Genomic DNA, 13,428 nt, shown 5'->3' on the forward strand with positions numbered 1-13,428 from the left:
TCTAGGCCCTCTCCTTTTCTCCCTATACACCAAGTCACTTGGCTCTGTCATATCCTCACATGGCCTCTCCTATCATTGCTACGCTGACGATACACAACTAATCTTCTCCTTTCCCCCTTCTGATAACCAGGTGGCGAATCGCATCTCTGCATGTCTGGCCGACATATCAGTATGGATGACGGATCACCACCTCAAGCTGAACCCTGGCAAGACGGAGCTGCTCTTCCTCCCGGGGAAGGACTGCCCGTTCCATGATCTCGCCATCACGGTTGACAACTCCGTTGTGTCCTCCTCCCAGAGTGCGAAGAGCCTTGGCGTGACCCTGGACAACACCCTGTCGTTCTCCGTTAACATCAAGGCGGTGACCCGATCCTGCAGGTTCATGCTCTACAACATTCGGAGAGTACGACCCTGCCTTACACAGGAAGCGGCACAGGTCCTAATCCAGGCACTTGTCATCTCCCGTCTGGATTACTGCAACTCGCTGTTGGCTGGGCTCCCTGCCTGTGCCATTAAACCCCTACAACTCATCCAGAATGCCGCAGCCCGTCTGGTGTTCAACCTTCCCAAGTTCTCTCACGTCACCCCCCTCCTCCGCACACTCCACTGGCTTCCAGTTGAAGCTCGCATCCGTTACAAGACCATGGTGCTTGCCTATGGAGCAGTGAGGGGAACGGCACCTCCGTACCTTCAGGCTCTGATCAGTCCCTACACCCAACCGAGGGCATTGCGTTCATCCACCTCTGGCCTGCTGGCTCCCCTTCCTCTGCGGAAGCATAGTTCCCGCTCAGCCCAGTCAAAACTGTTCGCTGCTCTGGCACCCCAATGGTGGAACAAGCTCCCTCACGACGCCAGGACAGCGGAGTCACTCACCATCTTCCGGAGACATTTGAAACCCCACCTCTTTAAGGAATACCTGGGATAGGATGAAGTAATCCGTCTAGTCTCAAAGCTCATCACTAAGCTAAGGACCCTGGGACTAAACACCTCCCTCTGCAACTGGATCATGGACTTCCTTACAGGCCGCCCCCAGGTGGTAAGGGTAGGTAACAACACATCTGCCACGCTGATCCTCAACACTGGGGCCCCTCAGGGGTGCGTGCTCAGTCCCCACCTGTACTCCCTGATCACCCATGACTGCATGGCCAGGCACGACTGCAACACCATCATTAAGTTTGCCGACGACACAACAGTGGTAGGCCTGATCACCGACAACGATGAGACAGCCTATAGGGAGGACGTCAGAGACCTAGCCGTATGGTGCCAGGATAACAACTTCTCCCTCAACGTGATCAAGATAAAGGAGATGATTGTGGACTACAGGGGAAAAAAAGAGGGCTGAGCACGCCCCCATTCTCATCGACAGGGCTGTAGTGGAACAGGTTGAGAGCTTCAAGTTCCTTGGGGTCTACTTCACCAACAAACTATCATGGTCCAAACACACCAAGACAGTCGTGAAGAGGGGACGACAAAGCCTATTCCCCCTCAGGAGACTGAAAATATTTGGCATGGATCCTCTAATCCTCAAAATGTTCTACAGCTGCACCATCGAGAGCATCCTGACTGGTTGCATCACCGCCTGGTATGGCAACTGCTCGGCATCCGACCGCAAGACACTACAGAGGGTAGTGCGTACGGCCCAGTACATCACTGGGGCCAAGCTTCCTGCCATCCAGGACCTCTATACCAGGAGGTGTCAGAGGATGACCCTAAAAGTTGTCAAAGACTCCAGCCACCCTAGTCATAGACTGTTCCCTCTGCTACCGCACAGCAAGCGGTATCAGAGCGCCAAGTCTAGGTCCAAAAGGTTTCTTAACAGCTTCTACCCCCAAGCCATAAGACTCCTGAACAGCTAATCATGGCTACCCGGACTATTTGCATTGAGGGTAGCGGAAGGATAGGAGTAAAAACTAACAAAAGATAACTATTGTAAAATAGATTTTGCCTGTCAAATGTGTACAGTATGTATAAGCTGGAAGTAGAAGCCTAAGTGTTGTTGTTCATTAGTTTACTCCAATCAGGGAAGGGGTTGTAGGATTAGCCGAAAATAACAAAGGGAAGTATATTTTTAAAAGATGTGTGTATATATATACACAGTACCAGTCAAAAGTTTGGACACACCTACTCATTCAAGGGTTTTTATTTTTTTAAACAATTTTTTACATTGTAGAATAATAGTAAAGACATCAAAACTATAACATAACACATATAGATCATGTAGTAACCAAAAAAAGTGTTAAACAAATCAAAATATAGAGATTCTTCAAATAGGCGCCATTTGCCTTGATGACAGCTTTGCACACTCTTGGCATTCTCTCAACCAGCTTCACCTGGAATGCTTTTCCAAAAGTCTTGAAGGAGTTCCCACATATGCTGAGCACTTGTTGGCTGCTTTTCCTTCACTCTGCCATCCGACTCATTCCAAACCATCTCAATTGGGTTGAGGTCGGGTGATTGTGGAGGCCAGGTCATCTGATGCAGCACTCCATCACTCTCCTTCTTGGTCAAATAGCCATTACACAGCCTGGAGGTGTGTAATGGCCATTACACAGCCTCTGGTGTCCTTTAGTAGTGGTTTCTTTGCAGCAATTCGACAATGAAGGCCTGATTCACGCAGTCTCCTATGAACAGTTGATGTTGAGATGTGTCTGTTACTTGAACTCCGTGAAGCATTTATTTGGGCTGCAATCTGTGGTGCAGTTAACTCTAATGAATTGATCCTGCAACAACTTGTGTCAATTATTTGTCCTTTTATAGAATACGCTTTTTTACTAATGACTCAACATTGGCTGCATATCCATTGTCCTTCTGCCAAAGTGTGGACTTGCACGTTTCTTCTCATCTCAGGGATTTAACAATGGTGTAGCTCAAGCCAATGCTTACACCTATCCAATGCTTGGATATCGATGAGGAGAGGGATGGACAATTGGTATGCAGCCATTGATTTCAGGTGGCTTCATCAACAAATGGAATGTGACCCAAATGGCACCCTATTCCCTATACATAGTGCACAAATTTTGAGCAAGGCCCATAGGGTTCTGTTCAAAAGTAGTGCATTATATAGGAAAAGATTATAGGGAATAGGGTGCCCTTTGGAATGCATTCCGCCTGCTCTATTGAACAAGGACAACAATATCTACTTGCGTGAACGTGCAATCGGCGAATCACAAAAGCCACAAAAATTGCTACAAAACATGACTCCATTTATTTTTTGATCAGACAGCAGGCTCAAACAATCAATGACGTCATTGGTTGAACTCTCCCAGCGCAAAAATTCAAAAATACAGCTACAGTGCATTCGAAAAGTATTCCCTTTTCCACATTTTGTTACGTTACAGCGTTATTCTAAAATGAATTCAATATCTTTTTTTTTCATCAATCTAAACTAAATACCCCATAATGGCAAAGCGAAACAGGTTTTTTGAATTTCTTGCACATGTATAAAAAAACAAAAACAGAAATACCTTATTTACATAAGTATTCTGACCCGTTGTTATGAGACTCGAAATTGAGCTCAGGTGCATCCTGTTTCCATTGATCATCCTTGAGATGTTTCTACAACTTGATTGGAGTCCACCTGTGGTAAATTCAATTGATTGGACATTATTTGGAAAGGAACACACCTGTCTATATAAGGTCAAACAGTTGACAGTGCATGTCAGAGCAAAAAGCAAGCCATGAGTTTGAAGGAATTGTCCATAGAGCTCCGAGACAGGATTGTGTCGAGGCACAGATCTGGGGAAGGGTACCAAAACATTTCTGCAGCTTTGAAGGTCCCCAAGAACACAGTTGCCTCCATCATTCTTAAATGGAAGAAGTTTGGAACCAGCAAGACTCTTCCTAGGGCTGGCCGCCCGGCCAAACTGAGCAATTGGGGGAGAAGGGCCTTTTGGTCACTCTGACAGAGACCCAGAGTTCCTCTGTGGAGATGGGAGAAACTTCCAGAAGGACAACCATCTCTTCAGCGCTCCACCAATAAGGCCTTTATTGTAGAGTGGCCAGACAGAAGCCACTTCTCAGTAAAAGGCACATGACAGCCCGCTTGGAGTTTGCCAAAAGGCACCTAAAGACTCTCAGACAATGAGAAACAAGATTCTCTGGTCAGATGAAACCAAGATTGAACTCTTTGTTCTGAATGCCAAGCATCATGTCTGGAGGAAACCTGGCACCATCCCTACGGTGAAGCATTGTTGTGGCAGCATCATGATGTGGGGATGTTTTTCAGCTGCAGGGACTGGGAGACTAGTCAGGATCGAGCGAAAGATGAACGGAGCAAAGTACAGAGAGATCTTTCATGAAAACCTGCTCCAGATCGCTCAGGACCTCAGACTGGGGCGAAGGCTCACCTTCCAACAGGACAATGACATTAGGAACACAGCCAAGAATGAGAGGATCTGCAGAGAAGAATGGGAGAAACTCCCCAAATACAGGTGTGCCAAGCTTGTAGCGTCATACCCAAGAAGACTCGAGGCTGTAATCGCTGCCAAAGGTGCTTCAACAAAGTACTGAGTAAATGGTCTGAATACTTATGTAAATGTCATATTTCAGTATTTTATTTTTTATAAATTTGCAAACATTTCTAAAAAACAGTTTTTGCTTTGTCATTATGGGATATTGTGTGTAGATTGGTGAGGGGAAAACACAATTCAATCAATTTTAGAATAAGGCTGTAACGTAACAGAATGTGGAAAAGTCAAGGGGTCTGAATACTTTCCGAATATATATAATTATGTCTGAAACAACCTCACTCATAATTATGTAGGGAGACTGGAAAAACACCATAAATAGTGTGTAGCGGTGAAGTTTCCCTTTAAAGGGGGGCTGAACTTCCTTACTGGCCTTGTTTTGAAGCTTGCTCATTAATTAAGAAATGTTAGTGGCCATGACTGAATCCAAATGAGAGTCGTCTTGGGGGTGTTGATTTGTGTGTGTCTTCAATCACAACAAACAAGGGCAGTAGTGAGTACAGCGAGGTAAACTAAGATAGCTTTGCTATGGAGAGAACAACATTTTAAAGTTGAAGACTTCTCCTGACTGACTTGCCATCTTAAGATAGTCAGCTAATTCAGTTTTATGTGTAGGCTAAAGCCTGCGTGACCTTGTGGTTAGACAAGCTGGGGATAGCGGCAGCTGGCTAGCGCTAACTGATTTTTCTGTTAAATCAGTAATGCCAAGATAGCAAGAGCTAGTGTATGGAATGTGTTTCATAAGACACTTGTTCTACAACACCTTGCTACGAAAGTAGCTTGCAACTTAGTTTAAAAGTTTCATCACATCATGTAAAGACATGTTACAGTGGAAATAGTATCAACTGCTGTCTTGAGTCAGTTCAGCTGTCCTACAACACAGTATTCTATGTGGCTAATTTTGTCTCGGCTCCTCTCTCCTTATGTCCGCTGTTAGATCTTTCCAGAGGGACAAATCCCAGAACCACTAATACTCCTACAGGAGTAGGTTACATGTGGACATTGCACAAACATTGGCCATCTAGAGTGTGGATACATTATCAACAAAAAATGTATGGGTGTGCACAACATTTACTGCTGTATATATCATATCGATGTGCTTATAAAGATAGTATTTCCACACTTAACTTATACCTAGCAAATACAAATAAGTTGTGTGTAGAGTACAACTTCAGCTGTCTAACTAGAACTAAAATGGCATTATATTTGTCTATTTGGATTTGGCTGTCCAACCACACACTGACATGCACAGCTCTCTGGGTGAGGTTCTGTCTTCAAGTCTCCAGTGGGTGATGAAGTCCCTTCAATCTACAGTGTCATAACCGCTACACACAGCCTACATAGTTGTCCCCATATTAGCTAAAGTAACGTCCTAGTCAACAAAGCTAATAGAACTAATGCATTAGTAAACCCGCTACAATCATGCAGTAACGTTACAGTGTATAGTCAGTAAGCAGTTAGACCGGCAGGCCCCGGTGGCAATAAATTAATAAAACCAAAAGCTTACATTGACTTGGAAGAGTTCCAGTGTTTTGTTGGATAGTCTAGCTAGCTAACATAGCATCCCTCTGTTTGAGCCGGCTGTTTGAGTAACTAAACTAGCCAGCTGCATTTGCCAACTAAGTGAAACTGAAAGTGAAAAAAAGATGAAGAACTCTCTCGCTCTCTCTCTCTCTCTTGCTTCTCCTACATTTTGGAAGAAATTAAGTAATTTAAAACTCTTCAACTATTGTCTTTAGCTCTCTTTGAGTCAACTACTCCCCACATTTTATGCACTGCAGTGCTAGCTAGCTGTAGCTTATGCTTTCAGTAGTAGAGTAATTCTCTGATCCTTTGATTGGGTGGACAACATGTTACTTCATGCTGCAAGAGCTCTGATAAGTTGGAGGACGTCCTCCGGAAGTTGTCATAATTACTGTGTAAGTCTATGGAAGGGGGTGAGAACCAAGAGCCTCCTAGGTTTTGTATTGAAGTCAATGTACCAAGAGGAGGACGGAAGCTAGCTGTCCTCCGGCTACACCATTGTGCTACCCTACAGAGTGCTGTTGAGGCTATTGTAGACCTTGGTGACGTGAATATATTTAGTATAGTTTTATCTAAAAAGGATAACTTTTTCAATGTTTTACCATTTTCATTTTTATGAAATTCACTGAGGAGGATGGTCCTCCCCTTCCTCCTCTAAGGAGCATCCACTGGCACACACACACATCAGAACCATGGACAGCCACATCATACATTATATATACAAAAGTATGCCTTCAAATTAGTAGGATTCGGCTATTTCAGCCACACCCGTTGTTGACAGGTGTATAAATTGAGCACATAGCCATGCAATCTCCATAGACAAACATTGGCAGTAGAATGGCCTTACAGAAGAGCTCAGTCACTTTCAAGGTGGCACCGTCATAGGATGCCACCTTTCCAACAAGTCAGTTCGTCAAATTTCTGCCCTGCTAGAGCTGCCCCGGTCAACTGTAAGTGCTGTTATTGTGAAGTGGAAATGTCTAGGAGCAACAACGGTTCAGCCGAGAAGTGGTAGGCCACACAAGCTTACAGAACGGGACCCCCGATTGCTGAAGCGCGTAGCGCATGAACATCGTCTGTCCTCGGTGGCAACAATCACTACCGAGTTCCAAACTGCCTCTGGAAGCAATGTGTCAGCAAAATATTTGTTCTTCGGGAGCTTCATGAAATGGGTTTCCATGGCAGAGCAGCCGCACACAAGCCTAAGATCACCATGCGCAATGCCAACCGTCGGCTGGAGTGGTGTAAATGTTATGCCCCTGAAAGGGGGAAATATAGAAATAAATCACACGGAGATGTAGCTTCGGCTTCAAGTCACTTGTAATGAGTGTTTGTCCTGTAAAATCATCAACCATTTACATAGGTACAAAATAGAATGTTTCACAAATGCAAAAAAGATCTTCTCTCAAATTTCATAGCTGTTACAATTGTTCAATAAACCAGTATTGTCTCATTTATACATTACAATTGATCCTTTTTTATTATCCTTCTTTTTAAATTGACATGAAATGCAATGACAAACCTTTTAACCTTTTTAAGTGCATCACGTATTTATTATCTCCTTGTATATACTGTTCCTATATTTATTACATATGTATTAATTCCTATCAGTATGCAAACTCATCCTAATAACAAAGAAAACATGTATAACCTTGTATTCATTTCTATTTAGTGCTTTAGTGGCTAATGGCTAATTTCCAAGAGGTCTAAACATACAAATAACACATTTATATTGTTTTAAACATGTTTGCTACTGACCAAATAACATACAGTAACATCTGTAACATTCTGACATGAACAAATACATTAGAAATTGCATTTATAACTGAAAGGTGGAAATATATAAATAAATCCCACGGAGATGTAGCTTCGGCTTCAAGTCACTTGTAATGAGTGCGCTGGGATGCCCTGTGCGCCCACATAGGAATTCCTAGGTATAACCAATTGAACGCAGATCAGATCAATAGAGCACACAGATCGTATTATAAACATTCAGATAAATGAATAGCATATTACTTACTGGTACACATTATGATTCTGTATTTTTATTTCGTTATTATTAAGGCACTTTTAATTCTATCACATAAAGCTCGCTGCCATTGGACTCTGGAGCAGTGGAAACACGTTTTCTGGAGTGATGAATCACGCTCTACCATCTGGCAGTCTGACGGACAAATCTGGGTTTGGCGGATGCCAGGAGAATGCTATCTTCCCGAATGCATAGTGCCAACTGTAAAGTTTGGTGGAGGAGGAATAATGGTCTGGGGCTGTTTTTCATGGTTCGGGCTAGGCCCCTTACTTCCAGTGAAGGGAAATATTATCGCTACAGCATACAATGACATTCTAGACAATTCTGTACTTCCAACTTTGTGGCAACAGTTTGGGGAAGGCCCTTTCCTGTTTCAGCATGACAATGCCCCCGTGCACAAAGCGAGGTCCATACAGAAATGATTTGTCGAGATCAGTGTAGAAGAACTTGGCTGGCCTGTACAGAGCCCTGACCTCAACCCCATCGAACACTTTTGGGATGAATTGGAACGCCGACTGCGAGCCAGGCCTAATCGCCCAACATCAGTGCCCGACCTCGCTAATGCTCTTGTGGCTGAATGGAAGCAAGTCCCCGCAGCAATGTTCCAACATCTAGTGGAAAGCCTTCCCAGAAGAGGGGAGGCTGTTATAGCAGCAAAGGGGGGATGAACTCCATATTAATGCCCATGATTTTGGAATGAGATGTTCGACGAGCAGGTTTCCACATACTTTTGGTAATGTAGTGTATTTAGCTTACGACTTGCGGTAACTCTCCATGGTTCTAAATCAACAGTTGTTTAGTATTCCAAAAATGTTGGAAAGATTAACTTGCTTGACCATGCTGTAGGTCATGTAACTGTTTGTTACATGCAATATGCTTTGTGGACTTCACCGGACAGAGGCTGCTCTCCGGTTTTGTGATGAAACAAAGGTGTGGTTGAATTTATTCTGCCACTGTGTCTTCCTATTGTCTCGCGTTAGGCCTATATATCACGGTTGCAAGGCATATGAACTAACAGGTTATAGTGCAAATAATGTAATTATCACAACACAAATATGTAATATGGCTTTCTTTTCTGGCCCAGTGATTTTACCCATGTACCGCTACTGTTTGCAATAGAACTTACCAGAGGGGGGCATCGTTTACTACCTAAATTATTTGGATCCTCTGGTTACCGTGTAGCTCAGTTGGTAGAGCATGGCGCTTGCAGTGCCAGGATTGTGGATTCGATTCCCATGGGGGACCAGTATGAAAAAAGTATTAAAATGTATGCACTCACTACTGTAAGTTGCTCTGGATAAGAGTGTCTGCTAAATGACTAAAATGTTACCACCAGTGTTTTGAATACATTGAACTAATTGACAAAACAGACCATGGGATGCCTTTTCACACTGCGATTTATTTGTCAAGGGAAGGGGAGGGTGAGGGTTGAGGAGGAGGGGTGACACTTGACTACTGCAGGGCTAAAACTTGACTAGGTGAGGTCTGAGGAGGATGAATTATGAAGTTCCCAATATGTATTCCGTACATTAGTGTTGATTTCACTTTGCACAAAGGCCAATACCTCATACAAGTCTATGTGGTTCCTCCTTCTGAAAAGACCCAACCTCTTCAAGGTCATAAAACATATAATCAGTGTTTGACTTGGGCAGGAGCTCACCGGAGCTGAGTACCAGCACTTCACATTTTCTACTGTTCCTGTTCCTCTTATAAAATATTAGCTCAAAAGTATTGTGGAGCTCCTGCACCTACAGTTGAACTCGGAAGTTTACATACACTTAGGTTGGAGTCATTAAAACTAATTTTCAACCACTCCACAAATATCTTGTTAACAAACTATAGTTTTTGGCAAGTTGGTTAGGACATCTACTTTGTGCATGACACAAGTAATTTTTACAACAATTGTTTACAGACAGATTATTTCACTTATAATTCACTGTATCACAATTCCAGTGGGTCAGAAGTTTACATACACTAAGTTGACTGTGCTAATAAAACAGCTTGGAAAATTCCAGAAAATGATGTAATGGCTTTAGAAGCTTCTGATAGGCTAATTGACATCATTTGAGTCAATTGGAGGTGTACCTGTTGATGTATTTCAAGGCCTACCTTCAAACTTAGTGCCTATTTGCTTGACATCATGGGAAAATCAAAAGAAATCAACCAAGACCTCAGAAAAAAAATGGTAGTCCTCCACAAGTCTGGTTCATCCTTGGGAGCAATTTCCAAATGCCTGAAGGTACCACGTTAATCTGTACAAACAATAGTACGCAAGTATAAACACCATGGGACCAAGCAGCCGTCATACCGCTCAGGAAGGAGACGCGTTCTGTCTCCTAGAGATGAACGTACTTTGGTGCGAAAGGTGCAAATCAATCCCAGAACAACAGCAAAGGACCTTGTGAAGATGCTGGAGGAAACAGGTACAAAAGTAGCTATATCCATAGTAAAACAAGTCCTATATCGACATAACCTGAAAGGCCGCTGAGCAAGGAAGAAGCCACTGCTCCAAAACCGCCAAAAAAAGCCAGACTACGGTTTGCAACTGCACATGGGGACAAAGATCGTACTTTTTGGAGAAATGTCCTCTGGTCTGATGAAACAAAAATAGAACTGTTTGGCCATAATGACCATCGTTATGTTTGGAGGAAAAAGGGGGTACTTGCAAGCCGAAAAAACCCATCCCAACCGTGAAGCACGGGGGTGGCAGCATCATGCTGTGTGGGTGCTTTGCTGCAGGAGGGACTGGTGCACTTCACAAAATAGATGGCATCATGAGGAAGGAAAATTATATGGATATATTGAAGCAACATCTCAAGACATCAGTCAGGAAGTTAAAGCTTGGTCGCAAATGGGTCTTCCAAATGGACAATGACCCCAAGCATACTTCCAAAGTTGTGGCAAAATGGCTTAAGGACAACAAAGTCAAGGTATTGGGGTGGCCATCACAAAGCCCTGACCTCAATCCTATAGAAAATTAGTGGTCAGAACTGAAAAAGCATGTACGAGCAAGGAGGCCTGCAAACCTGACTCCGTTACACCAGCTCTGTCAGGAGGAATGGGCCAAAATTCACCCAACTTATTGTGGGAAGCTATTGTAGAATACTACTCGAAATGTTTGACCCAAGTTAAAGAATTTAAAGGCAATGCTACCAAATACTAATTGAGTGTATGTAAACTTCTGACCCACTGGGAATGTGATGAAAGAAATAAAGATGAAAGAAATAATTCTCTCTACTATTATTCTGACATTTCACATTCTTAAAATAAAGTGGTGATGCTAACTGACCAAGACAGGGAATTTTTACTAGGATTAAATGTCAGGAATTGTGAAAACTGATTTTAAATGTATTTGGCTACTTGGTGTATGTAAACTTCAGACTTCAACTATAAATATAAACAGTACCAGCACCCAAAATGAGTACCGGCACCTATTTCAGTCCAAGTCAAGCACTGCTTATAATAATATGGTTATTTTGTGTTAAAAGAGGAAATATTTCCTTGTTTCTAAAGCCAATTCTAAAGTATAGCTTCACCAGGTCATCTAACGCAGACATTTTAACAGTGACACACAGCAACAGGGAGCCAGGGAGGCATCCCACTGGGCAAAAACTTCCATATCATTTCAGCCAAAAAATGTAATGTGATGACATTGAATCAATGAAGAAAACTGATAGGATTTGCAAAAAGTCAACAACGTAAGGGAATGTCTTCTTTTTTTCAACTAACTTTTAACCTAAATCCAATGACAGGGTTACATTTTTTTTTATTTCATGTTCAATTTACGTTAATTGACAACTCAACCAAATGTCAATCAAAACTAGACGTTGAACTGATGTCTGTTCCCAACTGGATGCAATGAACCAAATCCCCTACTTTAATCTTTAAGTATAAATGTGACTTTATTCGTACAATTTCGACTTTATTCTCAAAATATTTGGAGTTTATTCTCAAAATTTAATTTTGACTTTATTCCCAAAATAATAATAATAAAAAATGAGATTTTGAAGTACTATCCATGCCAAATAAAACAAATTCATCATCATTTATTTTAATTTTATTTTTGCTTGGCCGTAATACTCTTTCGGTACAAATGTGTAGCCTGCAGTTCAGGAATATTATGTTTTCCCTCTTTATAAGAAATTACCATGTTTTATTAGGACAAGTAAAATTATTAATGGTTACATAAATTGGAAACGATAAATTGATCCTACACCATGATTTCTTCCATTCATAAAATGTGTATGGTATGGCTCATTGCCATTGTAGATTTGCCATGGTAAACAAGGAAATGAAATACTTTATTTTAGTTGTACGGAATGATTGTCAAATATATAAATCGCCCTTAGTCTGCTCAAGAAGCGAGATGAACATTTTCTGATGATAATACCCACCAGAGGGCAAAATCGTCTTGAAAAATGCTGGTTGCAATCAGACTAAAAGATAACCCGACATCTGCGTTATGAGTGGTAAATCAGTGCGGAAGATGGTTGCAATTAAGATCAGCTTTGCTGGTGATTTTAGAGCATGGTTTAATGAGAGATCAGCTGGCGATAATCTATCAATCAATCAAATCAAATTTATTTATAAAGCCCTTTTTACATCAGCATCAGCAGATGTCATAAAGTCCTATACAGAAACCCAGCCTAAAACCCCAAACAGCAAGTAATGCAAATGTAGAAGCATCTAGTGGCCATTAGTGGTTGCAGTTGGCCTCTTGAAATTGCAACCTGTCAAAATTGAAAATTATATATGAATTAGAATTATGACTAGTCATCCTGAGGGATTTAATGTTTAGGTTTTAAACCGTTTACCATAGCGTCTTTTCTGACACTCAAAATATGTATTATATGTGTATTGTCTCTAAACTGTTTCATTATCAACTTTTCCAAAAGATGGCGATATACTATCACCAGTGACATCTTGTTTTGTGGTATCTAAATTTTCACAGCTACTCTCATGTGCAGGATAAAGAACGGTATAAAATTGTGTATCAATAGCACTTTTTAGTCAATATTTTTTCAGAGCCACAGTTAATTTTAAAGGAGCAATCTAGGATTGATACTTTCACTTTGGACTTTTAATTAACGGTATATAGCCATTGATTCTTTAAGAATATAACTTACAAATGCCTCATGAGCTTAGTTCAACTGTCTTACTTCATCACAACCATAAATATAAGCTTGTTTTACTCCATTGTTTGTAAACAATCCAACTGTAAACAAACACTGTATCACTTCAAAACATGGTTAAAACTGTCATTTTGATCTCTTGGATGGTCAGTCCTTGTATCCATAGGTCTGTCTATGAATTTGAGAGTGGTTACATTTATCGAGCCCCATCCCTCAGCTGTTCACCAAAATATTGGCGGGGTGCCACTTTGTTGTCGTTTGAATCCCAGAATGCCTC

Source organism: Coregonus lavaretus (genome assembly GCF_964263955.1).
Source record: "Coregonus lavaretus genome assembly, chromosome: 16".
Taxonomy (NCBI): Eukaryota; Metazoa; Chordata; class Actinopteri; order Salmoniformes; family Salmonidae; genus Coregonus; species Coregonus lavaretus.